The 24,952-nt window shown below is 42.1% G+C and overlaps 1 pseudogene; it reads left to right on the plus strand.

Annotated features, from left to right (window-relative positions):
- LOC146831548 (serine/threonine-protein kinase LATS1-like) overlaps window positions 1–24,952 on the plus strand; it is a 40,930-nt pseudogene that overhangs the window by 7,146 nt on the left and 8,832 nt on the right.

The raw sequence follows: 24,952 nt of genomic DNA on the forward strand, positions 1-24,952 counted from the left end.
AAAGTGACGCAACGGCGGCGTAAATGAGGCACAAGGGGCTCATAAATCTGCCCCCTGGGGTCCCCGTTCATGTGCCCCACCTGGTCACATGCAAAACATTTGTGGGGGGTGGTCTCAGCAGGATTTCCTGAAGAGACCCCTTGTTTCTTATCTCTGGGGGAATGGGAACCTTTACCCTGGGTGTTTGTTTGGGGCCCATTAGAGAAATCCTGTGCTTTACCCTTGTCCCCCCCACTTTTCTGCTGGGGACCCTGCCCACCTTTGGCAGAGTCTCCCCTAAACGCTTTCTTGTGGACCCTGGTACTCACTCAGCGATCCGCCTCCATATCAAGCTTCCTGGGGTCAGTCAGCTTACTATCAACTAGGTGCTAGCGCAGATCTGAAAAACATAGACTAGACAAGTGCTACCATGCAGTCAAATTATAGAGCCCCTGTTAATCTGTCACATTACTGTCCTTCACCCAGCCATCCAATGACCTGCAAAACACATCCACACATTCCAACCACGTGTTGGCATCGGACTTCTTACTGGACCTGAACTGATCCCTGTACTTTTCAGTAGTAAACCCATACTTAGTGAGGAGGGCGTCCTTCATGTCCTTCATGTCTGGATAGGTGAGGTGATACCCCTTACCCAAAGCTATTAAAGTATCCCTGGCTTCTTCGGGGAAGAGAGGCTACAATCCTGCTCCCCAATTCTCTTCAAGGACCCCATTCAAATGGATAGCTGCCTCGTACCCCGGAAATCCCCTTTGTATGTCGTCCCCCTTCTTGAATTCCTTGCCTACATTCTTGGGGATGTGCATGACTCTGTCTGCCTGTCTTGACAAGTTGCTGCCACCATCTGAGCTGGGTCTTCTCTCTCGATCCAGCTCCTTCATCCTGATTTCGTAATCTACTACCATCCACTTGGGTTCCCCCCACTCCCAAAAGTATATCCCCCCAGAGATAGGCCCCTCCGCCTCTCCACCAGGATCACCAGATTGCCCACTAGCACCTCTGGCTGCTACTGAGGCCCTCAGCGCCTTTTGTAGCTCGTCCTTCCTAGTGAGGCCCCTGATTTGGATTTTTAGGTTCTTGCAAATGGATTTCAATTCCCTAACATTGTGGAGTTCCAACCTATCCTCTTCAAAGTCAATTTCCAGGGATGCAACAGATGATGCTCTTGATTCCGGCATGATGAAGTAGCAAGTTCCAACTGGTAAGAAAAAAAATAGGCCAAAAAGAAAAAGGACTAGTATGTGGCAAGTAATGGTCTGCGATATGGTAGTAGTGTACCCCAATCACTGTAAGTCAAGTACAAACGCAAGCCCTATCCTCACTGCTGACAATCAATGTTAGAAATGGGGGTCTCTCGTTGGCAAGGGCTTGTGCCTTTGTCCAAGTAGGGACCCTTCTTTCTAGTCAGGATAAGGGAGTTACACTCTTAAAATAACCCCTGATCACCCCCTTGGTAGCTTGGCACAAACAGTCAGGCTTATCTTAGAGGCAGTGTAGAGCATTTGTACATAACAGACAGTAATATAGCGTGACACTACAAAAGGACACCACACCAGTTTTAGAAAAATAGCCTATATTTTTATATACTTTAAGACAAGACCAAAAACAATAATACACTGCTAAAAAATCTACAGTTGTCAAAATAAGCTTTAAAGGCAGTTCCTTGAAGTTGATAGCTCCGTCCGGGCTATCACGGCATCGTGAACAACAAATCCAAACAGTACAGGCTGGTCATGGCGTTGCGTCCCAGCTACGGTGTCGGGAAGACCCGTGTTGGAGCGCAAAAACCCTGGCAACAGGGAAAAAGCAAACCCTCCTTACCGGTATCCTTCCCTGCGTCACAGACCCGACGTCACACTAACTCATTCACACATGCATTCAATGGTGGGGCCCATAACACCATCTCTCACACTAACCATTCACCGGTCTGCACGCAGTTGGATGGATGAGCGGTTTGAGAGCTCGACACGTGTGGGAACACCTTATAACCTATAGGGAAAGGAAAGTTAATTTACAATATATACATCAATACTCCTTCTACCAACAGATCTCAATCCTGAACATCAAGGCACTCCCTCCACGTGGTCAATGGACCAAATACTTGGATTGGTTGATGGTGATCTAGAACCAGCTAAAACACATTTCAAGATTTAGATCTTAACCTTCATAATAAACCACAACTCAATTCTTGTTAATCAATATCTGTTTATCTAAAATTTCTGGAAATGTTATATTTGCATTTGGAAAATTTATATCAAAGTTCAATTATAGCATAGAACCTCCTATTTACCTAATCTGGCTATTCGGAGTCCTCTAAGTCATCAGTCAAAAGTTTGTAGTTTTCTGCTCAGCACGCTACAGTCTCAAAGGATCGGTAAAGACGTGCAAGCATCTGTTAGTGCCCATAGAATTTTAGGAAAAGTTCTCCGTCATCAGGTAATTGGGCAGTGTCCGGACCATCTAGGATTCAGAGAACGCAGCAGTCACCCTAAGTAGTAGAGTTTGCGTAGCGTCACAGTCGTCGTCATTGTCATCGGAAAGGGCGATTGCCAGTCAATACTTAGCCGTCGGTCCGTAGGAAGGAGAAGGAGATCCCTCTCTATTCTATCATGTACTTTTATAATAAAATCACAGTAAAAAGTTACATTTTGATAATTTCGTATGGTCGTGATTGGTCGGTTGAGATCGTCCGATGGGGTTTTAGCACAGTTTGAGAGGTGAGGTCACAAGTTCAGTTCGTACTGGTCTTTGTAGATCTTCTTTGTCTTGTCACTTGGCTGTTGTCCCACCATGGCCTTGCCTTGGTACAGTGGGATATGGGTCACGAAGAGGCCGTAGGCGTCTTTATAGCTCATGCACAGTTCACTCTGCGCCTCGTGGGACAGTGGCCACTTCGTCGTGTCGCGTTGGCGGCCATTTTGGGATTTAGGCCCAAACGCCAACTTAAGCGAAACAAACACAAAAGTGTAATTAATACATAGAAATAATAAATCTAATGTTAACCCCTTACTAATCCCTCTATGTGGTTGTATTTATCTAGCGTATAGCAACATTTAAAGCATTTATATTCACCCTTTTGATTCTCCTCTCGAGCAACATTACCAAAAAATCACAAAAGTGACATATATCATGCAGTATTCTATTTATTACATATACTACTGTTAGTATGCGTACGAATTTTAGTCATTAAATTATTTAGCCATGCAATATGCAATCCCACGTGTAATTTGGATATTAGTAATTTTGATTTAATTATTTATGCAAACTCATTTAATAATATTATGATTAATAGATTATTCGATTAGTATCTTCATGCAGAATGGGGGAGGTATACAAAATGTTGTACTACCCGCTCCATCAATCCCCCCTTTGGTGATTTTATCACCACACCATTAAAATTTTGTATCTAATTGTCAAGAAAGTGAAAAGAATTCTTTAGTTAATTTACATTTCTGTTTCCCCAATTTCTTCTCTTCTAACTGTTTTATACATGCTTTCTTTCATCTGTTCTAATTCTACTTCTTCAAATCCCCTCTCTTGTTTCTTATTCTGCCTTCTTTTTAAATTTTCCCTTTTTAAGTTTTTCTGTATTTTCTTTCTTTTATGACATAAACAAACTAATCTTAGAATTAATACTATAAAAATCACACATGTTAATGGAAATCAGATCTTACCTACAAAAGTACTCCCTAAATTTACCAGGAAATCTTTAATAGAGGAGAGTTGCTTCCCAATTTTTTCCCGAACACTTTCAACCTCCAGTGGTGTAATTTCCTCATGCAATTCAGTTATATTTTTGATGTAAATTTTTAGATCTTTACTTTAGTCTGGAATGTAAGTACAACAATGTTGAACTTTCAGCATTCCACAGACTCCACCCTCTTTTGCCAATAATATATCAAGGGCAAGTCGATTTTGCATTACCATAGCACGCATGGCAACCATTTCAGTAATTGCCAATAAAAATCCTCCAGCGGTGCTTGTTGACAAGCGATCCACTACTGTTGATAGTTTTCTAATTTTGTGTGCATTTAGAGATATTCCCACTGCTGGTATCAATGCTCCAAAAATGTCTCCTACAATTTCTGACCAAGATTCTCTCTTTCTACGAGCTAAATGACTACCTAACTTGTGTACACCATCTTCTCCTCTTCCCATGTGGAATATCTTTGGAAAGACCAGACCTACATAACATGTGCCATACCAATGGTCTGGCAAACGATAATATGCCTTGTTCCCGCAGATAAATATAACCCAGGAAAAACTGGATCATTTCCTCCTTTAAATCCCCATCCACCCATGATTCGGTATGTATCATGGCACTCACTGTTACCAACACAATAATTATCATATGCAGTTTGATTCCTTCTAATACACAACTTCTCTTACTGGGGCCAATCTAAAGCCATAGTTGGACTAACTTCTCCCTTCAAGTGTTTTTCCATTTCAACATCCCAGACTGTCTTTTCCTCCCTTCTCTCAGATGCATTCTTTTGCATTTTCAATCTCCTTTCTTCAAACATATCCAAAACGTCTTTTCTTCTTTCTTTAAACTGCAAGTCAAGTTATTCCTAAATATGTATTCTAATGTTAGTTCCTTAGTTTCTAAGAAAACTTCACCTAACACCTTAGCAGGCTTTACTTTATCAACTTGTTATTTGTAGGTACTTGTGAAAATATGTTATCTACATCTGAAAAATAGTATTCTAATTTCCCTATTTTATAGAACAAACTAGCTATTACAGTACAGGTTATTCCATATGTTACTGGGAGTTGATGGTAGGTCACTCCCTCCGATACAGATGCAGGTAACTGCATACAAACGTAGCAATCTCTCACATCCATGGTCTTTACGGTTCGGTTCAAAAATCTTTATTCGATTCATACAATGAATCATAAAAGCACAAAGTTAAAAAACATAATACACAAATAAGGTGATCCATCCATAAAATAAAAATTACAATTCAAAAAAATCCATCATACAGCATAAATACAAATCCAATGGCAAAGCACAGTTCTACAGCTAATTTATCCATAGCGTTTCCTAATCTGAAGTGAAACTCTTATAAAATTTAACATGGCACAGCAAGTATCAACAGAATACTGGTCTTTACATATTCGTACAAAAGTTTTGAAAACACATTGTTAGAGAAATCGTTTATAGACCTGTCTTTATGTAGATAATTGCTATCTATTTTAGTCGGATATACTTTCTGAATCTTTTCTATATTAGTCTTATTTTCACTATGTCCTAGTTTTTCTACTTTCTGGGTTTGCCATTTTCGTAAAATGATCAGTGTCTTTTGACTTAGCCTCTTCTACTTCACACCTAGTTTTGTCTAACCCAAGGCTCTAAGCACCTACTTGGTTCTTTTGGTTATGTATTTTCCAGTATTCTATTTTACTTTCCATTAGCAGTATCTTTGTCAAATTCAGTTTGGCATTTGATCGTCTTTCACTTTTCTCTCATAATCTTGATACAGAACTTCCTGAACATCCGTCTCTTCTCCAATATCGGACAAGATAACTCTCAGGATTTCCTATTCTTCCTCTTCCTCAACCACTTCCGGTACAGTCACCTCTGGATTTTCTTGGCTATCTGCCTCTTCTTTTATTTCAGGCAGGGCCACATACGACCATTCTGGCGACTTATACTTCTGGTTGCGTTTTCTCGTTCTTTTGTTTTCCTCTGCTGTAACTATTTTCTCATCTTTCGACTTTTCTTGACTTGTTACTTCATTCACCTGCTCTGCTTTTGGTGAATTCACTCGTGTCAGTCGATATCTTAATCTCTTTATCTTATTAGGCCAGATTTCATCTCTTGCTGGTCTTTTCGATTCATTTCCTTTGTTATTCTTTTCAGCTCTCCATGCTCTTTTTCTCAAGGCTTGACCTTCTGGTATTTCCTCATCACTTTCTTCTGATTCTGTTTCAATTTGCTTTTTGCTTTCAGCTGTTCTTTCCCCCACTTCTTTTATTTTCCCTACTTCTGTCCCTCCTCGTGGTTCTTGTACACAATCTTCCTGCTGACTAATTGTCCCTTCCTCTAACTGGATGTTGGAATTCCCTACAACTCCTCGGGGGTCTTCCGCATGAATCTTTCCCTCTCTCTCTGTATCTTGCACCTGTTCATCTACTTTTGTTATCTCAGGTGGAATTTCTCTCAGTTTTCCATCAAGAATCTCTTTATCAATAACTTCCTTGATTGTTTCTTCACTGCTTTTCTTTTTCCCGAGCATTCCGGTATTTGTTCTGTCTCTGAGTCTGAGCTGGTATCAGAAATCTGTAATCTTCTTCTCAAGGGAATATTTTCTGGGGCAACGATCGAACTTGGTTCTGTTTCCCCCCTTTCAGGATTTTCTCTTATTCTTGTTTCTTCCGCATCTGATTCAGAACTAGTCTCTGGCTCTTCAAAATATTCTCCTTCTTTGTTATCCACTGGATTTGGAATTCTCAGTATGTGACTAGCATGTATCCAGTTCTTTATTCCAGCACACTTCACAGCTGTTGTTGTGGTCAAAATCACTTGTCGTAGTTTTCCCCAACGTGGGACCAGACAGTTTCTTCTTCTGTGTACTTTGATTCTCACCCAGTCTCCTGGGCTCAGATCATGAGCTTGCTTCTTTTCAAGGGTGGTGGCATCCGCGCCAACCTGATGAAACACAGAATGAACTGCGTCAGCCAGCCCCTTACAGTAATCCAACACCAAGTCATCAGTTATAGGCAACAGCTTGTTGACTGGTATGAAAACATGTCGCATTTCTTTGCCCATGACAATTTCATGGGGACTCAGACCTGTGTTCCTATCTGGAATAGATCTAATAGTCATGAAGACATCAGGCCATTTCAAACCTGTGGCTAAACACATTTTTCCCAATTGGTTTCTTAATGGTGCCATTCATTTGTTCCACCACACCAGAAGCTTCTGGGTGATAGGCACAATGTAGTTGCTGTTGTACATTCAATGCTTCACAAATCAATTTCATGATCTCATTATGGAAATGCTTTCCTCTGTCTGAATCAATTGTGACTGGGAACCCGAATCTAGGGATGAATTCCCTCAAAAGTAGTTTTGCTACAGTAATTCCATCACTCCTTCTTGTGGGATATGCTTCTACCCACCTTGAAAACAAGCAGACCATTACTAGAACATACCTCAACCTATTACATGGCGGCATCTCAATGAAATTAATCTGCATTCTGGTAAAAGGTTCTCCTTATCGTTCCTAGACTTACCACAGTTTTTCTTCCAGGATTGAACTGTTGACATATAAGGCATCTTTGACAAAGACTCTCAGCTACCAGTCTAAATTTTGCATTGTACCATGTTTGTTTGAAGGACCGAATCATTGCATCCCTCCCTATGTGTCCCTGTCCATGATACATCCGTGCCATGGTAGACACCATACTATCAGGCATGACTGGTCTTCCATCTCGATAAACCCACACATGATCTGTTTCTCTTGGTGCACATTCTGGTTTTGCCCATGGTCTCATTTCCTCATCTCCTGCATCTTCCTGCAATTGCCTCACTTCTTCCCAGGTACCCACAATGTTAGTAAACAGTAGGGGGTAGGAATTAATTTCCTTCTCTTTAGCCCTGTTAACTGAGTTCTGATTTCGAGCACAATATTGGGCCACATCGTTGGCATATTTATTGCCAACTGCGATATAATCAGCGGTTTATACATGAGCAGCACACTTCACAACAGCCAATTGCTTTGGCAGCTGTATCGCCTCAAGCAACTTCCCAACAACCTAAGCATTCTTTATTGGAGTTCCACTTGAAGTCAGAAATCCTCTCTGTAGCCATATCTGGCCAAAATCATGCACAACACCAAAACCATACTGACTTTCTGTTATCACAGTCACTCTCACATTCTTTCCAATCTTCCATGCTCTAGTTAAAGCTATCAGTTCAGCAACCTGGGCTGACTTTACTCCCTTCTGGTAGTATGCTTCCATTACTGCTGCGACTGTGCACACTGCATATGCTGCACTCAGATTTCCTTCATCTGTTCTCAAACATGACCCATCTACAAACATCACAAAGTCACTTTCAGACAAAGGTTCATCATTTATATCAGGGCGTGGTTTGGTACAGAAATCCAAAACATCCAAACAATCATGATCCACTTCATCTCTGACTTCGACATTTTCAGCATCAGGCTATAGTGTTGAAGGATTCACATTTAAGCATCTTGCAAGGCTCACATTAGTTGCACCTAATATGACTTTCTCATACTTAGTCAGCCGACTATGGGGCATATCAACAACAACCGGCGATAATTATCGCTGAGCGCACTTAGCGCCCGGATAATTATCGCCGGCTAGCACCGATTTTTATCGCTGAGATAGCGTGCTATTAGCAACGCTTATCTCATCAGCGATAAAAATCCTAGCGCTAACTGGCTAACGTGAGATTATCACTGGAAACCCAGTGATAATCTCACGTTAGCTAGTTGATAGGGACTCACAAACTTAGCCATGATATCCACCTTCCATAGGATATCATGGCTAAGTCAGTCCTGAAGCAGGAGTAACGAAAGTAGCGATAACAGGGGTTATCGCTACTTTTCCTGACGCTATGCTTCATAGCGTTAGGCTTGCTGATAGGAGAAATGTCCATTAGCGACATTTCTCCTGTCATGCCAGGTCAGCAACGCCCACTTTGCATCTCATTAGAGATGCAAAGCTGGGCGTTAGGAATCCCGACGCTAAAGCAATGTTTCACGCGTTAGAGTGACCTTGCTGATTAGGCCATAAAATTATCGCCGCTTTTCGGCCAAAAACGGCCGCAAAAGCGGCAATAATTTTTTATCGCCTGCTTGTTGATATGCCCCTATGTGTCACGAACTGAGTGTGACTCCTTCTTGAAAGGATTGCCACATCATGGGGTACATACACGCGCACAGGATATCCCATCACAATTCCCTCACTCTGTTCCAGACTCTTACAAGTAGCAGCTAATGCTTTCAAACAACCTGGCAAGGCTACAGCTACAGGGTCTAGCATAGCTGAAAAATATGCAATTGGTCTTCTCAATTTTCCATGTTTCTGCATTAATACAGAAAGTGCACATCCATTCCTCTCACTGCAGTACAACTCGAATTCCTTATCATAGTCAGGCATTCCTAATGCTGGCGCTTCACACAAGCTGTATCTAAATTTCTTAAATGCTGCTAGTTCTTCCTTATCTAAGTCAAAGGGATCTCTCACATCACTACTCGTCAGGCGTACCAAAGGTTTTGCAATCAGGGAAAAGTTACTTATCCACTGACGACAATATCCAACCATTCCAAGAAACATCCTCACTTCTCTTTGCGTCATTGGGGCTTTCATTCCTTTTATTATCCTGATTCTGTCTGTTGTTATTTTCCTCAATCCTTTTTCAATTTTGTTACCCAAATATTGTACTTCTTTCTGAAAAATTGCAATTTTGATGGTGACACTTTAAGTCCTCCATCGGCCAAATGATTTAATAAGGCTATGGTGTCCATTACACAGGCTTCTCGAGTTTTGGACGCCACAAGCAGGTCGTCGATATATTGGACTAGCACTGAAGTTTCAGGCATTTCTTAATTTTCCAAAGACTTTTTCAATATCTGATTAAATATCGAGGGGCTTTCTGTATACCCCTGTGGGATTCAGCACCAAGCAAAAATACGTTCGCCAAAACGGAACGCAAAAATTTGCTGGCTATCATGGTGCAACGGGATGGAAAAGAAAGCGTGACATAAGTCAATTACTGTGTACCATTCTGCATCATGAGGAATCTGATACAAAATCACAGATGGATTTGGTACAATAGGACAGCACGACACCACAATTTTGTTTATCTTTCTCAAATCCTGCACTATCCTGAACTTTCCATTAGGCTTTTTCAGTACCATAATTGGTGAATGTCATGGACTACTCATTATTTCTCTCAAAATTCCTTGTTTAATCATTTTCTCAATTATAGGGGTAACTCCTTCAATTATCTCTGGTGTCAATTTATATTGAGGAACATTTGGGTAGCTTATTCCTTCCTTCACTGTTACCTTCACGGGATCCACATTTCTCATCAATCCTACATCTTCTCCTGTAAAATTCCGAACCTCTGCTTTCACTGTCTGTTTCAATTCTTTTGGTAGTTTGTCAGGGTTGAATACAGCATAAACTTCAGTAATTTCAGGTTCCATATTAGCCATAGTCATTTTATACAGTACGTCTTTATCAGAGGTCTCACATGCTATACCATCAGGGGTACAAAATATGGTGCAATTCATTTTGCACAACAGGTCTCGTCCTAATAGGTTTACAGGACTTGAATCACACACAACAAAGCGGTGCATTTCGGAAAATTTCCCTATATTGACTTTTACTGGTTCTGTGAGATACGTTTTGATTTGTCTGTTGGATACTCCAACCACTTGGATTGTTTCATCCGAGAGAGGAAGATTCATAACATCAGCTGACCTAACAGTTGATCGAGTAGCACCAGTATCTACTAGGAAAGTAATATTTTCATCATTTACCTTTCCGTCCACAAAATGGCCTGTCTGGTCTACTTCTAGAGTTGCGCCAAGTACGAACTCTTCTTCCTCCCTTCGGCACCGTCAATATCCTTCTTCTGACTCCCTCTCATCGCGTTGTAGCCAATACTGCGAAATAGCGCTAGCGCGCGGCAGCTTAGTTACCTGTTCTTCATTGTAGAATCCTGTCTCATTACTGTATTTTTGTGAATTTACGCTCTGTGGAATAGGCCGCATTGGCACCTGATTCTATTGGGTAACAACCTGCTGCTGTCGCTGCGGTTGACCACTCACCTCTTTCTGCACCTGCGGATTCAATGATGCATTATCACCATTAGTATTCGGGGGAAATTTACACTCGGATTTCCAGTGCCCTATTCTTCCTCAATTATGACATGGCCATTTCTTTTTGGCTTCTTCAATATTGAATTATCCTTTTCCTTTTCCAGTGTTAAATCTAGGTTTTGGTCCTACATTATTTGCTTGTTCGATCAATTGTGCTTCCTGTCTTTCTGCTACATTTACTTGTGCCCACATAGCCTTTTCTTTTAATTTACGCTGCTTGGCCTCAATTTCATCACTAAAATACTTTGCATGTCTCAGTACCTCATCTATTTTCTTGTTTTGCCAGTCCACTGTGTGCTGCTTCATCATTTCACTAATTCCAGGACGTAGTCCATATACTAATCTGTATACAAAATGACCTAAATCTTTTTCACTTAAGTTTTCATCACCACTAAACTGCTTAAAGGCACGGATTAACCTTTCGTAATATGCATGTACTGACTCCTTAGCTTCTTGGTGAGTTCGGTCTATTTTTCCCCAATCGGTCTCTTTGGGAGGTACTTTGTTTTTCAAAAAAGTGATTACTTGTTCATATTTTTTCATCACTTCTGGATCAGGGGCACCAGTCTTTGGATCTCTAGGATATTCCTTTGTAGGCCAATCTATCACGATCTTGCACTCTGTTCATAAATCTGCTGGCACTATTATATCAAATAGGCTATTCAAATCAATCCATAAAACCTTCGATAATTTTACAAATCTGTCCTCTTGTCTATACCACTCGACTGGCTTCTCGCGTAGTCGAGGGAAATCATTTGTAAATGATAAAATATCTTGCCTAGTCCAAGGAACATGTACATATCCTCCTCTTGGAATTTCTCTCATAGGACATTCTGTCACTATCTTTTCTTTTTCTCTTATGGGGAATGCTGCAAACGTTTTCTCCGAGATATCATCTCGTTTTCTATACCACCTACTTCTCCATTTATCCACATCTCTCCATTTTCTCAATAAAATGATTATGTCTTTAATCTGGATTATCCGTCCTGTGGTGTTCAGATTTTCAATATCTTTCTCAGTAAAATCTACTCGATATGGTTTTTGTAAAGCCTTTACCTTCTCAATGTCTATACCCATTTCATTTGCTACTTCCTCTAGTCTCTCATGTAGATTATTTGCTCTCCAAGTTATACTTTTGCACAAGAAGAGTAATTCTTCATCCTGATAGGATTTTAATTTTTCTGTAGGGATAGTGCCTACTAATAATTCTTCCAAAACCATCCTTAATTTGGCCACATCTATAGATTGAGACTCTCGATATTTTCTCTGTAAGCTCCTTAACCATTCACCTAATTCTTCTGAAGTAGGACCTACTGGTTTCTCCACATTTCTTCGTTCTGAGTCTCTTGGGATTTCCGATATGGAATCTATAGTCGTTATCAGTCTTTCAACTAAACCTGGATGTGCTGTCAAATTTTTAGGCATACTCTGTTCTGATGCACTTACTGTCTGTCTCCATGTGTTCTCTTTTGAATTTATCCTTGGCCTCTCTGCCTGTTTATTACTGTTATAAGGAACCGTTAAACAATATTCATTATCTTTTTGCTTATCAAAAATGGGCATTACTGGACCTATGGTTACAGGAACAGTTACGGCTTCTAAGTTTTTAGTTGATTCCCTAATCTTTTCGGTTAACTCTAAAGTTGTTTTTGCTAATTCTGCTGAATTTTCACTACTTACCTTACTATCCTAATTTCTCTTAGGTATAAATGGCCGCACACTGCTCGTCAATCCTAATTTCTCTCTACTTCTTTGAAATAATTATTTTTCCCTAACTCTTGGGGTACTGGTTCAGTCTTAATGCTTCGCAAAGTCTCTCTCATTGGGGTACTTGGTGTTAACATTTCAGATTCTGGTTGATACGGGGGTGGATTTTTATAAAACATGTCGTCAAGAACATCTTCCTCTGATTCATTCACTCCATACCCTCCTGACCCTATATTATGTCTCTTTTCCGTACTTTTTTTCCCACTAACTTCTTCAACATGTCTCACAGGAAACGAACCATCAGCCATATTTGCACTTCGTCATCTCCTCATTCTGTCATCATGAATATCTTGACAATGAGATCTACCAAACATGTACCTATATCTTCCGCCACTTCTCTGTCTTTCTCTGTCATGCATCTCATCTTCCCATTCCGTCAATGCTTCAAACTGTGTTGGTCTAGGTCTCGGTTCTAAATTCATCATTCTCTCTTAAATTTCTCAAAACCGCTAAATGAAATGAACCATGCTCTGGAAATGCCAAAACTCCATCATCTTTCGTGTATTTTGCCCAATTGTCGAACAAAATACAAGTATGATATCCATATTTCGCAACCGTAAAAGATGCGGGCGATTTTGGTGGAGGAAGCAAACCAGGACTTTTTCTCTTTTTCTGGTGGATCGTAATACATCATTTTGTCTTCCGTGTATTGCTAGTTTTTCCTACGACTATTCTGTTGTTTTAACCAATCGTAGCACGACTCACACTTACACACCAATCAGCAGCGTCTATGTCACCCGTTAATTCTCCAATCTCAGCGCGACTCACACTAACGCAACAATCAGCAGCGTTTATGTTTCTTACTGACTAGCCAATCCCAGCACGGTCTTTCTGACGTCAGCTTTTCTCGCTGTCGCAGCTCCTGGTCCTGTTAACCCCTCCTTTACAAAATTTATCAGTAATTTTCTTTTACGTTCTCTCTTACTCAAAATCTGTTAGTAACGACATGAAAACACCACCATTGTCTGCATCGCTAACCAAAGAACAGTCAATAACCTTTTTCACAAGAATTCCATCTTTCCCGAGAGCAGCTCTTACCTCTGCCCTACTACGGAATCGTTACTTCCGTTGATAAAGTAGGACATACCTCTACTTCACCCTTCTAGCAAGCATCAGATAACCGTTTCTCCAGAATTAAGTCACCTAGGGGCATATTTACAAGCAAGCGTTAAAAAACTTATCGCCGCTTTTGCGGCCGTTTTCGGCCGAAAAGTGGTGATAATTTTATCGCCTAATTAGCAAGGCCACACTAACAGGTGAAACCGTGCTTTAGCGTGGGGATTCTTTACGCCCAGCTTTGCATCTCTAATGAGATGCAAAGTGGGCGTTCCTGACCTAACATGACAGGAGAAATGTCGCAAAGCGACATTTCTCCTTTCATCAAGCCCCACGCTATGAAGCATAGTGTCAGGAAAAGTAGAGATAACCCCTGTTATCGCTACTTTCCTTACGCCTGCTTCAGGACTGACTTAGCCATGATATCCTATGGAGGGTGGATATCATGGCTAAGTTTGGGAGTCCCTATCAACAAGCTAACGCCACATTGCGTGACATTATCGCTGGGTTAGCAGCGATAATCTCAAGTTAGGCAGTTAGCGTGAGGATTTTTATCGCTTAGGAGATAAGCGTTGCTAATTGCACGCTATTGCAGCGATAAGAATCCTTGTTACCCGGCGATAATTATCCTCACGCTAAGAGCGCTGAGCGATAATTATCGCCGGTTGTTGCTGATATGCCCCCTAGTTGGAGACGCTCTGCTCCTGAAAAATAAAACCAGAGTTTCACAATTAACCTGAATGCTATTTCATTCACGCACTTTCATACAGAAAATGTAGTTCATTCACACAGAATTCTGTCTTTCCCGAGAACAGCGAACAGTCTGCCCTACTACAGAATTATAACATACGTTAACAAAGAAGCACTTCCCTCTACTTTATCCTTCTAGCAAGCTTAGGGAACACCTATTACCTTTCCAGTGATAAGCGTTATCAGAGCTCCTTTTGGACTCCTGGTACCTAAGACCAAAATTTCACAGGTGACCTTCGCTACCATACACCTCTCTCATACAGAAAATGTACCTAATGGCAACACACGACGATGTTACCGAATCGAACCCAGACAATTCGTCGTGCAACTCCAATCGTTACACGTTTTCCCCGTGTACCTACAGGGCAACAACAATTCCATCTTTCCCGAGAGCAGCGCTTACCTCGGCTCTACTATGGAACCGTTACAAACTTCCAACTGCCTACATCCCAGAAGCCGTCAAACAATATAGAACTTGACGCGACTCAACATAGAGTGTTAATACTTAAACCAATACCAATCAATAATCAATAAGCAATTTACAAGCAATAATCACCAAACCAAAACAATATAACCGTCATACTGCTACCAGAAAAACTGTTGGAGCGCAAAAACCGTGGCAACGGGGAAAAAGCAAACCCTCCTTACCGGTATCCTTCCCTGTATCACAGACCAGACGTCACACTAACTCATTCACACATGCATTCAATGGTGGGGCCCATAACACCATCTCTCACACTATCATTCACCGGTCTGCACGCAGTTGAAGGGATGAGCGGTTCGAGCGCTCGAGATGTGGGGGAACACCTTATAACCTATAGGGAAAGGAAAGTTAATTTACAATATATACATCAATACTCCTTCTACCAACAGATCTCAAACATGAACATCAAGTCACTCCCTCCATCTGGTCAATGGACCATATAGTTGGATTGGTTGATGGTGATCTAAAACCAGCTAAAACACATTTCAAGATTCAGATCTTAACCTTCATAATAAACCACATCTCAATTCTTGTTAATCAATATCTGTTTATCTAAAATTTCTGGAAATGTTATATTTGCATTTGGAAAATTTATATCAAAATTCAATTATAGCACAGAACCTCATATTTACCTAATCTGGCTATTTGGAGTCCTCTAAGTCATCAGTCAAAAGTTCGTAGTTTTCTGCTCAGCACGCTACAGTCTCAAAGGATCGGTAAAGACCAGAGACGAGCAAGCATCTGTTAGTGCCCATAGAATTTTAGGAAAAGTTCTCCGTCATCAGGTAATTGGGCAGTGTCCGGACCATCTAGGATTCAGAGAACGCCGCAGTCACCCTAAGTAATAGAGTTTGCGTAGCGTCACCGTCGTCGTCGTTGTCATCGGAAAGAGCGATCGCCAGTCAATAATTAGCCGTCGGCCCGTAGGAAGGAGAAGGAGATCCCTCTCTATTCTATCATGTACATTTATAATAAAATCACAGTAAAAAGTTACATTTTGATCATTTCGTATGGTCGTGATTGGTCGGTTGAGATCGTCCGATGGGGTTTTAGCACAGTTTGAGGGGTGAGGTCACAAGTTCAGTTCGTACTGGTTTTTGTAGATGTTCATTGTCTTGTCACTTGGCTGTCGTCCCACCGTGGCCTTGTCTTGGTACATTGGGATATGGGTCACGAAGAGGCCGTAGGCGTCTTTATCGCTCATGCGCAGTTCACTCTGCGCATCGTGGGACAGTGGCCACTTCGTTGTGTCGCGTCGGCGGCCATTTTGGGATTTAGGCCCAAACGCCAACTTAAGCGAAACAAACACAAAGTGTAATTAATACATAGACATAATAAATCTAATGTTAACCCCTAACTAATCCCTCTATGTGCTTGTATTTATCTCGCGTATTGCAACATTTAAAGCATTTATATTCACCCTTTTGGTTCTCCTCTCGAGCAACATTACAACAACATCACAAAAGTAACATATATCATGCAGTATTCTATTTATTACATATACTACTTTTAGTATGCGTACAAATTTTAGTCAATAAATTATTTAGCCATGCAATATGCAATCCCACGTGTAATTTGGATATTAGTAATGTTCAAGCAAACTCATTTAATAATATTATGATTAATAGATTATTCGATTAGTATCTTCATGCAAAATGGGGGAGGTATACAAAATGTTGTACTACCCGCTCCATCACCCGCAAACAGTACCTGTTAGAAATGCATGGCGTTGAGGCCCCTGAAGTCACTCATGTTACAATGCGAGCTCCTTTCTGTTGGAATGAGGAACGCTGGCGTCCACTGGCGTCAGGTGCTGCGGTGCAAAGTGCAGCAGTGCGGTGCCCTCAGGTTGCGGTGCGAGTAGCAGATCGGTGGTGGCGTCAGATGGCATCGTTGGTGAGACTAGGGTGGCGGTGCGAGATTAAGGCGGTGCTCGTCACGGTGCTGGCAGGTCATGGTGCAAGCAGCTGCGTCGTTGTTGCTGAAGCGCTGTCGTCGGCTGACGAACGAGAGTCGATGGCGCTGGTGTCGGTAGGCCAAGGCTGCGGTGCGGGATGAGGGCGGTGCGTCATGTAATTTTATGAGCGGTGCCCTCGAACCACGGTGCAAGCAGCGGCATCGATTTTGGCATGGAGTGTCGTCGTCGAGGAGGCCAAGGTGTCGTTGTGAAGCGAGGCGGTGAAGAGTGCGGTGCCCACAGGTCGCGGTGCGAGTAGCAGATCGGTGGTGGCATCAGATGGCATCGTTGGTGAGACTAGGGTGGCGGTGCGAGATTAAGGCAGTGCTCGTCACGGTGCTGGCAGGTCATGGTGCAAGCAGCTGCGTCGTTGTTGCTGAAGCGCCATCGTCAGCTGACGAACGGGAGTCGATGGCGCTGGTGTCGGTAGGCCAAGGCTGCGGTGCGGGATGAGGGCGGTGCGTTATGTAGTTTTATGAACGGTGCCCTTGAACCACGGTGCAAGCAGCGGCATGGATTTCGGCGTGGAGTGTTGTCGTCGAGGAGGCCAAGCTGTCGTTGTGAAGTGAGGCGGTGAAGAGTGCGGTGCCCACAGGTCACGGTGCGGGCAACGGCTCGGTGACGTCGTCAGTAGGCATCGTCGGGGAGACCAGGGTCACTGTGCAGCGTTGCAGCAGTGCTCTCTGCGGTGCCCAGGCTTCGGCGTGAAGTGAGGCAGTGCGGAGTGCGGTGCCCCCAGGTCACGGTGTGAGCAGTGTCTTGGTGGCTGCATCAGCAGGCGGCGTCGTGAGACCAGGGTCGCAGTGCGGCATTGCGGCAGTGCCCTCTGCGGGCTGTCAGGACACGGAGTCGGCTGTGGCGATGTAGATGTCGTCAAGTTACTTTTCCTCTGTTTACAGCACAAAACACACAGTCCCCAGTGCTGCGGGAAGCCTTTGCTGTTCCTGAGACTTCGTGAAAAGGGGCAAGCTCTACCTCAAGCTCTTGGAGAGACTCACAAATTAGGTTGCAGAAAGTCCCGTCCAGGCCTTCCACTGTCCAAGACAGAAGCAGCCACTGCAGGTTTAGCCCAGCAAAGCACCCAGCAAAGCAGTCGTTCCTTGTCACAGCATCGCCAGCTCTTCTTCTTGGCAATCTTCTTGATCCAGATGAGTTCTAAATTTCAGGGGTCTGGGCCCCAGTATTTGTATCCAAAAATCCTTTGATCCTTCAGGCAGAGGGTGTCTGTGCCTGGCCAGAGACAGTTCTGCGTTCGCTGGTGTGATTTCCTGGCAGGAGGTGGAGACGGCATTGTCAGAGGCAGACCAGGCCCTTTGAGGTGCAAGGAAATCTCCTCCCTCTTCCCCCATCGCAGCCCAAGTCTATTCAGCCCTTTCCTGACCTACCTAGACTATCAGGAGCCACTCCTGCTTCATAGCCATCTGTCGTCCAAAACCCAGACAGGCAATCCACATTCCAGCAGAAGCACACAGGATGACTGAGCAAGAAAATACCTACTTTCTAAAAGTGGTATTTTCAACCACAGAATGTAAAAATCTCCTTCACTAAAGGATGCATCTTTAGATTCTGAGTTCAGGCATACTAAACTTTATTTTCATACCGAATTCCCCAGGCTCATTATGTTTATAAGATGTTATAAACAAACTTCTCATTCTGTCCTATGAGGAACAGGTAACCTTGCAATAGTGAAAAACGAAATTGGCTGTAATTCATCAGGGCATGCCACACACACCAGGGCATGTCCTGCCTTTCACATACACTGCACCCTGCCCACAGGGGTACCTTGGGCCTGCCTTAAGGGTGCCTGACGTGTAAGAAAAGGGAAGGTTAGGGACTGGCCAGTGTGTGCACGGGCCAAGTCGACATGGCAGTTACAAACTGCGCGCAGACTCTTCAATGGCACGTCTGAGGTACCTTTTCCGGGCTACTCACGTGGGTCGCACAATCCGTGCTGCAGGCCCACGAGTATCAGTTGATTCACAGGCCCTGGCACACTTGGTGCCCTTTACTAGGGACTGACAAGTAAATGAAACATTCAGTCATAGAAACACCAATCCATAACATACTTTACCACAGAAGCACATGCACTTTATCACTGATCAGCAGTGCAAAAAGTGTGCAGAAACGCTACGCCAGCAAAAACAGAGTCAAACCCAGGAGCTCAGAAAGCAAAACCTCAGGGGAAATACGCCAAAAGATGCCAAGTCTAACAAGCGGACAGACTGATCCTCAACCTGCTCAAACTGACCCACATCACTCAACACCTGAGGAACCTCCACTGGTTCCCTGTCCCGAAAAGATGCCAATTCAAGCTACTGACACGCTTATAAAGCCCTCCATGACCAAGGACCAGCATACATCAACTACCGACTAAGATTCCACCAACCATCCAGAAACCTCCACCTCCCTCGCCCTTGCACAGACCCACAGCAGAGGCCGTTCCTTCTCCGACCTCACCATCAAGTCCTGGAACGCCTCCCCCTCCACCTCCGAACACCTCCCTTGTTGACAGACCTCAGGCAGAGGCTCAAGACCTGGCATTGAGACCAAGACCAGCTACACAGGGCCTGGATACCCTAACAGGTGAATAGCTCCCCTATACAAGTACTGTATGCTTGATTGATTTCTTAAGAACCTCTTTGTCTTTTCATATGATGCCTCATTAACAAAACCTAGCAAAGAGGAACAACTTGGATTATCCTTGCCTTTGAACAAATAGGAGAAGGGTAAAATGAGTTCTGAGTGTTTGATAGCATAGGCAAAGAAATGAAGCAGATAGCCACTTATCCTGTTCCAGTGAGGAGAAGCTAGAGAGATGAACAGCATAGGGAGTCTCACACCCAGAGCTACTCACCCCAGGCCTTCAAATTTTTCATGGAACAGCATGTGCAGAACATCCTAAAGTCTCACCACCAGAGAATGCGTCAAAAAATCAGTTGGAGAATGAAAGGATGTGGTTGGGTTTATCCCAAGATGCGCAGGATCAGATGAGAAAGATGCTGTGCCAGAAAGAGTGGAACTACATCTGCCCCAGGTGAGCCAAGATGGTCAAAATCATGTTTGGAAAACCCAAAACACTGGACATTGGGTGTTTAGTAAGGTCAGTCTGGCAAGAAAAACAGATACAAATGCTTTGTATGCAACAATAACGCTCAGAAAGAAAGATGTGCTTCTTCAAAATCAGGTTGCCTATGTTAAAGCAGAGCGCAACATCCTTGCTGAGGCTACCATTGAGTGGGTAGTCCATCTATACTATTTATTCCAAGACAAGGACAGTTTTTACTTTGTGATGGACTACATGCCTGGGGGAGACATGATGAGCTTGCTCATAGGAATGGGCCTCTTCCCTGAGAATCTGGCACAGTTCTACAGCGCTGAACTTACATGTGCTGTTGATAAAATGGATTTCATTCACTGGGACGTCAAACCTGATAACATTCTGATTGATTGCGATGGCCGGAGTAAAATGACTGACTTTGGGCTTTGCCCAGGATTTTGATAGACTCGTGATTCATAATATTACCAAAGTAGTGACCAGACCATCCTCGACAAGGCAGCATGGATTTCAACGATGACTTGGAAGACGCTTCTAATTGCAGCTGTAGAGACCGGCCTCAGCCACTTGACCAAAGGGCATCCCTCCAGCATCAATGCTGCCTGGCACATTTATTGATTGAGACACTAAACTAAATTGCACCCAAAGTATTGTTATGGACAGGTATATGCAACTTTGCAACTGGTGGAGTGTAGGTTTTATCCTTAATTAAATGATGGTTGGACATCCTCGGTTTATGGCTCAGAAACCCCAGGGTACACAAATGAAGGTGATACATTTGGTGCAGATTGGGGTGTACAAAATCTCCCTACTTCCATGGATAGAGTAATTTCACAGTTACACGCACATACACTCATCATACGCTTGGGCCCATTTCACTAACATACGCTCAAATACCCTACCATCACTGAACCTGTGGAAGAAAACTCCTAAACACCCTGCATCTACACTGAGGTCGATAGGACCTAGTTATTGTAACTGTCTTGAGTCATGATCTAAACAATCTATACAACAATAATCAAAATAGAGTACTCAATAATTGACAAGAAATAACCACCGACACTGTAATTAAAAATTATGGTACTTTATCTAAAATTTGTCAAAGAAAATCAATCAGAGTAAATCATCATTCTCATAATTATCTATTCTAGCTAAATGTCAGAATGGGTCAGGACAGGTCTCTCAGTAGAAGTCTCCCGAGTCGCCGTCCTCACAGCATCGATCCTCACCAACGCAGATTTGGGAAGAAGTGGCAAAGTGGCAAAAACCCTCTCTAGGCTAACAATATTTATAATAATTCTAACAAAAGAAAGCAACATAAAAAGTTTTAGATATCTGCTGAGCCGCTGAGCAGAGCGAGCAGGAAAGGATGTAGCATGGCTACATTTGGAAAACCTCCGCTCAGAAAAATCACAAAAATAAAAAGACGGAAAACGGAACTAAACTTTCGAAAGTATCGCCTCATGTTCATATTTCCTCTGCACCAACATTATGATTCAGAGTCCATTCAGTTCATTCATTATGGCTCCTTTGTCCTCCAAGGTTGCTCAAATGTGTCTGGAGACTTGCCCAGAACTGCTGCTGTCCTCACGGAAAATTTTAACCAGGCGAAGACTGTGGTCAGATGACTCTCGACCATGTTCAGCAAGGCCTTCTCATCACAAATTTTACTCGAGCCCAGGCTGCAAACGGCAGCCATCCTATATTAGGCCAAGACGTACCATCTTAATTAAAAGAGACAAAAACAACGTTACCACAGCATAGTGATTAAACAGTGTTAACCCCACTAATACCCTTATGTGTATGTAATTATCTAGCCTTTGCAACACAGAAAAGCATTAATACATGACAATCCAAAAGCGTTTTGTGCTTTAAAATAAACAGCACCCAGCAACGTTTATTTAACAAAACATGCACATTATTAATAAGCAAAACGAAAGCATTCCCACGTGTCGTTTTTCTCTCATTAGTACATATTGGTTAGTTAAAACATTTACACAAAACAAATAATTAGTAATTATTAATTAATATTTTTAATTATGACAAATAGACAAACCGGAGCTTAAAAACCCAATAGATTTTCAACAGAAAACTCTGCTCCAGCAATCCCCCCTTTGGTGATTTTATCACCAAATAAACAACCCAAAAAAAAAAATAATTTGTGAAATTTTAGTCCCATTTTAGGAGAAATTGGAAATGTCTTTTCCTCCTTACACAACACTACACACCAGACACCCTTTCATCATCCCTCTTTGTCTCCAAGTAAAGACTCTCCCTCAATTCTTCTAATTCTATTTCTTGTGGTTCTCTTTTCAACCTTTTATTTCTCTTTTCATTATTTCTTTTAATTAATTTCTTTTTCCCTCCCCTGTTTTTACAACACAAACACACTAATCTTAGTATCAATAAAGCAAGAATTATACAAGTCAAAGGAAACAATATTTTACCTACAATAGTACTACCTATTTTTGCAATAAAACTCTTAACAGCAACTATTTTATTAGCTAATTTAGTCCAGATACTCTCAGCTTCAAGTGGTAGTAATTCTTCATGCAAATCAGTAATATTTTTGATATAGACCTTCAGGTCTCTGCTTTCGTCAGGAATGTAAGTGCAACAATCTTGAACTTTCAGCATTCCACAAACTCCACCCTCCTTGGCTAATAGAATATCAAGGGCAAGTCGATTTTGCATTGACATGGCACGTACGGCAATTAATTCCGTATTCACCAAAAGAAACCCTCCAGCGGTATTTGTCGATAAGCGATCCACCACTGTTGACAGTTTCCGAATTCCATAAGCATTCAAAGAAATTCCCACTGCAGGAATTAAAGCTCCAAAAATGTCACCTACTATTTCAGACCAAGTTTCTCTCTTAAAACGCATTAGTAAATTAATATGTTCTACATCTTCTATTCTATCTATATGAAAGATCTTTGGAAAGACCAGGCCCACATAACACGTGCCATACCAATGGTCAGGCAACCTGTAATAAGCCTTGTTCCCACAAACATAATACACTCCTGGGAACTAGAGCTAAAGTTGGACTAACCCCATTTCTCAACTCTTTTCCCATTTCAATGTCCCAAATTGTCTCACTCACTTTGTATTTTCCTGCCTTTTCATGCATGCTCAATCTCCTTTCCTCTACCATGTTTAGGAAAGCTTTCTCTTCTTCTTTCAGACTGCAAGTTAAATTATTCTTAAAAATGTAATCTAATGTTAATTCTTCTTTTTCAATAAAAATCTCACCAAAAATGTTAGCATCTTTAGCTGGATTCAGCCCTTTGTTCATTGGCAATTGCCCAAAAATGTTATCTCTGTTAGACATCTCATAATCTATTTTCCCTAACAAATAAAAAACACTACTTAACACACTACAAGAAATTCCATACGTAGCTGGTAAATGGTGATAAGTAACAACCTCTGAAATGGATGCAGGTAATTGCAAACAAACGTAGCAATCCCTAACTTCCATTGTCTTCACATATTCGTATAACAGCTTTGAAAAAACATTACTAGAAAAATCATTAATTGACCTATCTTTATGTACGTAAGTGTTACTAATTCTAGTCGGAACTACTTTTTGTGAACTTTTCTCTGCAAAAGTCACATTCTCAGTGTGTATTCCTAAAGTGTCTAATGTAACCCTAAAGGTAACTAATAAAGCTAGAACACCCCACAATAGCATTAATAATCCAGTACAGCAGCAGCACATTCTACACCATCTTTTCAAGAAGGCACATCTACTTTGGTTATTCTCTATGTTAGCCATTTTACTACTTTGACCGTGTCTTTTGGCTTAGCCTCTACTACTCCACTACTTGAGTTTCTGGAACTCTAAGTTACTTCAAACAACTAATTTTCAGTCTTTCTTCTTTTCACTTTCTCCAAGTGATTTCTCCTGTTCACTCAGTTTGGATACTCATCATTCTTCACTCCAATTTCTTCGACATCAAATTGTATTAGATCTCCAACAATATCCTCAGTATCCGACTTTTCATCAATGTCAGTCAAGATTACTTTCAGGATTTCACCTGTATCTTCTTCAACCACTTCTCGTACGGTCTCCTCTGGATTTCCTTGACTTTCTGCCTCTTCACCTTCAGACAGTGCCACGTACGTCCATTCCGGCGACCTATACTTCTGATTAGGTTTTCTGATTCTCTTGATCCCCTCTGGTTCTTGTTCTTTTGACTCTTTTCTCTTTTCACCTTTTACTGGATTCTGACTCGACACCTCATTCACTTGTTCAGCTTTCGAGGTACTCGCTCGTATCAGTCTATATCTCAGCCCCTTTATTCTGTTGTTAGGCCAAAGATCTCCTCTTACAACCTTTTTCGGTCTTGTTTCTGTATTATTTCTCTCTCCAATCCAAGTTCTCTTTCTCAGAACTCGACCCTCTGATTTCTCATTCTCACTTTCATCCGATTCTGTTTCAAATGCCTCTTGTTCTTCAGCAGCTTTCTTTTGCTCCACAGTCTTTTCCACCACTGTTTGAGACTTCCCTAACTCTTTCCCTCCTCGGGTCTCCGACACGCAATCTTCTTGCTGTCTATTTGTCCCTTTACCTAGCTTATCAGGAATGTTCCCTACACCTCCTCGGGGGTCTTCCGCAATCTGTCCCTTTCTATCTTCTTCTGACCCTGCTTCTTCAGGTGTAATCTCAAGTGGTTCTTCAATCTCCTCTTCTGATTCAGGAGTCTCTGTGGAATTGCTCTTTTCTCTTCTTTTCTCTTCACTACTTTTCGGAACTTCAGGCTCTTTTGCAGAATCTGATCTTTTTCCCAAGACTTTTAATGGTTCTCTTGAAGTCTTCTCTGATTCTTTTACTGGTTCTGTTTCTTCATCATCACTGGAATCTGACTCTTCAAAATACTCCTTACCAGTCCCGTCTTTTGGGTTTGGAACTCTCAGAGTATGACTCGCATGCACCCAGTTTTTCACACCAGCACACTTTACTGCAGTTGTCGTAGTCAGAATAACTTGTCTCGGCCTTCCCCACCTTGGAACCAAGCAGT

This window comes from Triturus cristatus, chromosome 5_1 (genome assembly GCF_964204655.1).
Source record: "Triturus cristatus chromosome 5_1, aTriCri1.1, whole genome shotgun sequence".
NCBI lineage: Eukaryota > Metazoa > Chordata > Amphibia > Caudata > Salamandridae > Triturus > Triturus cristatus.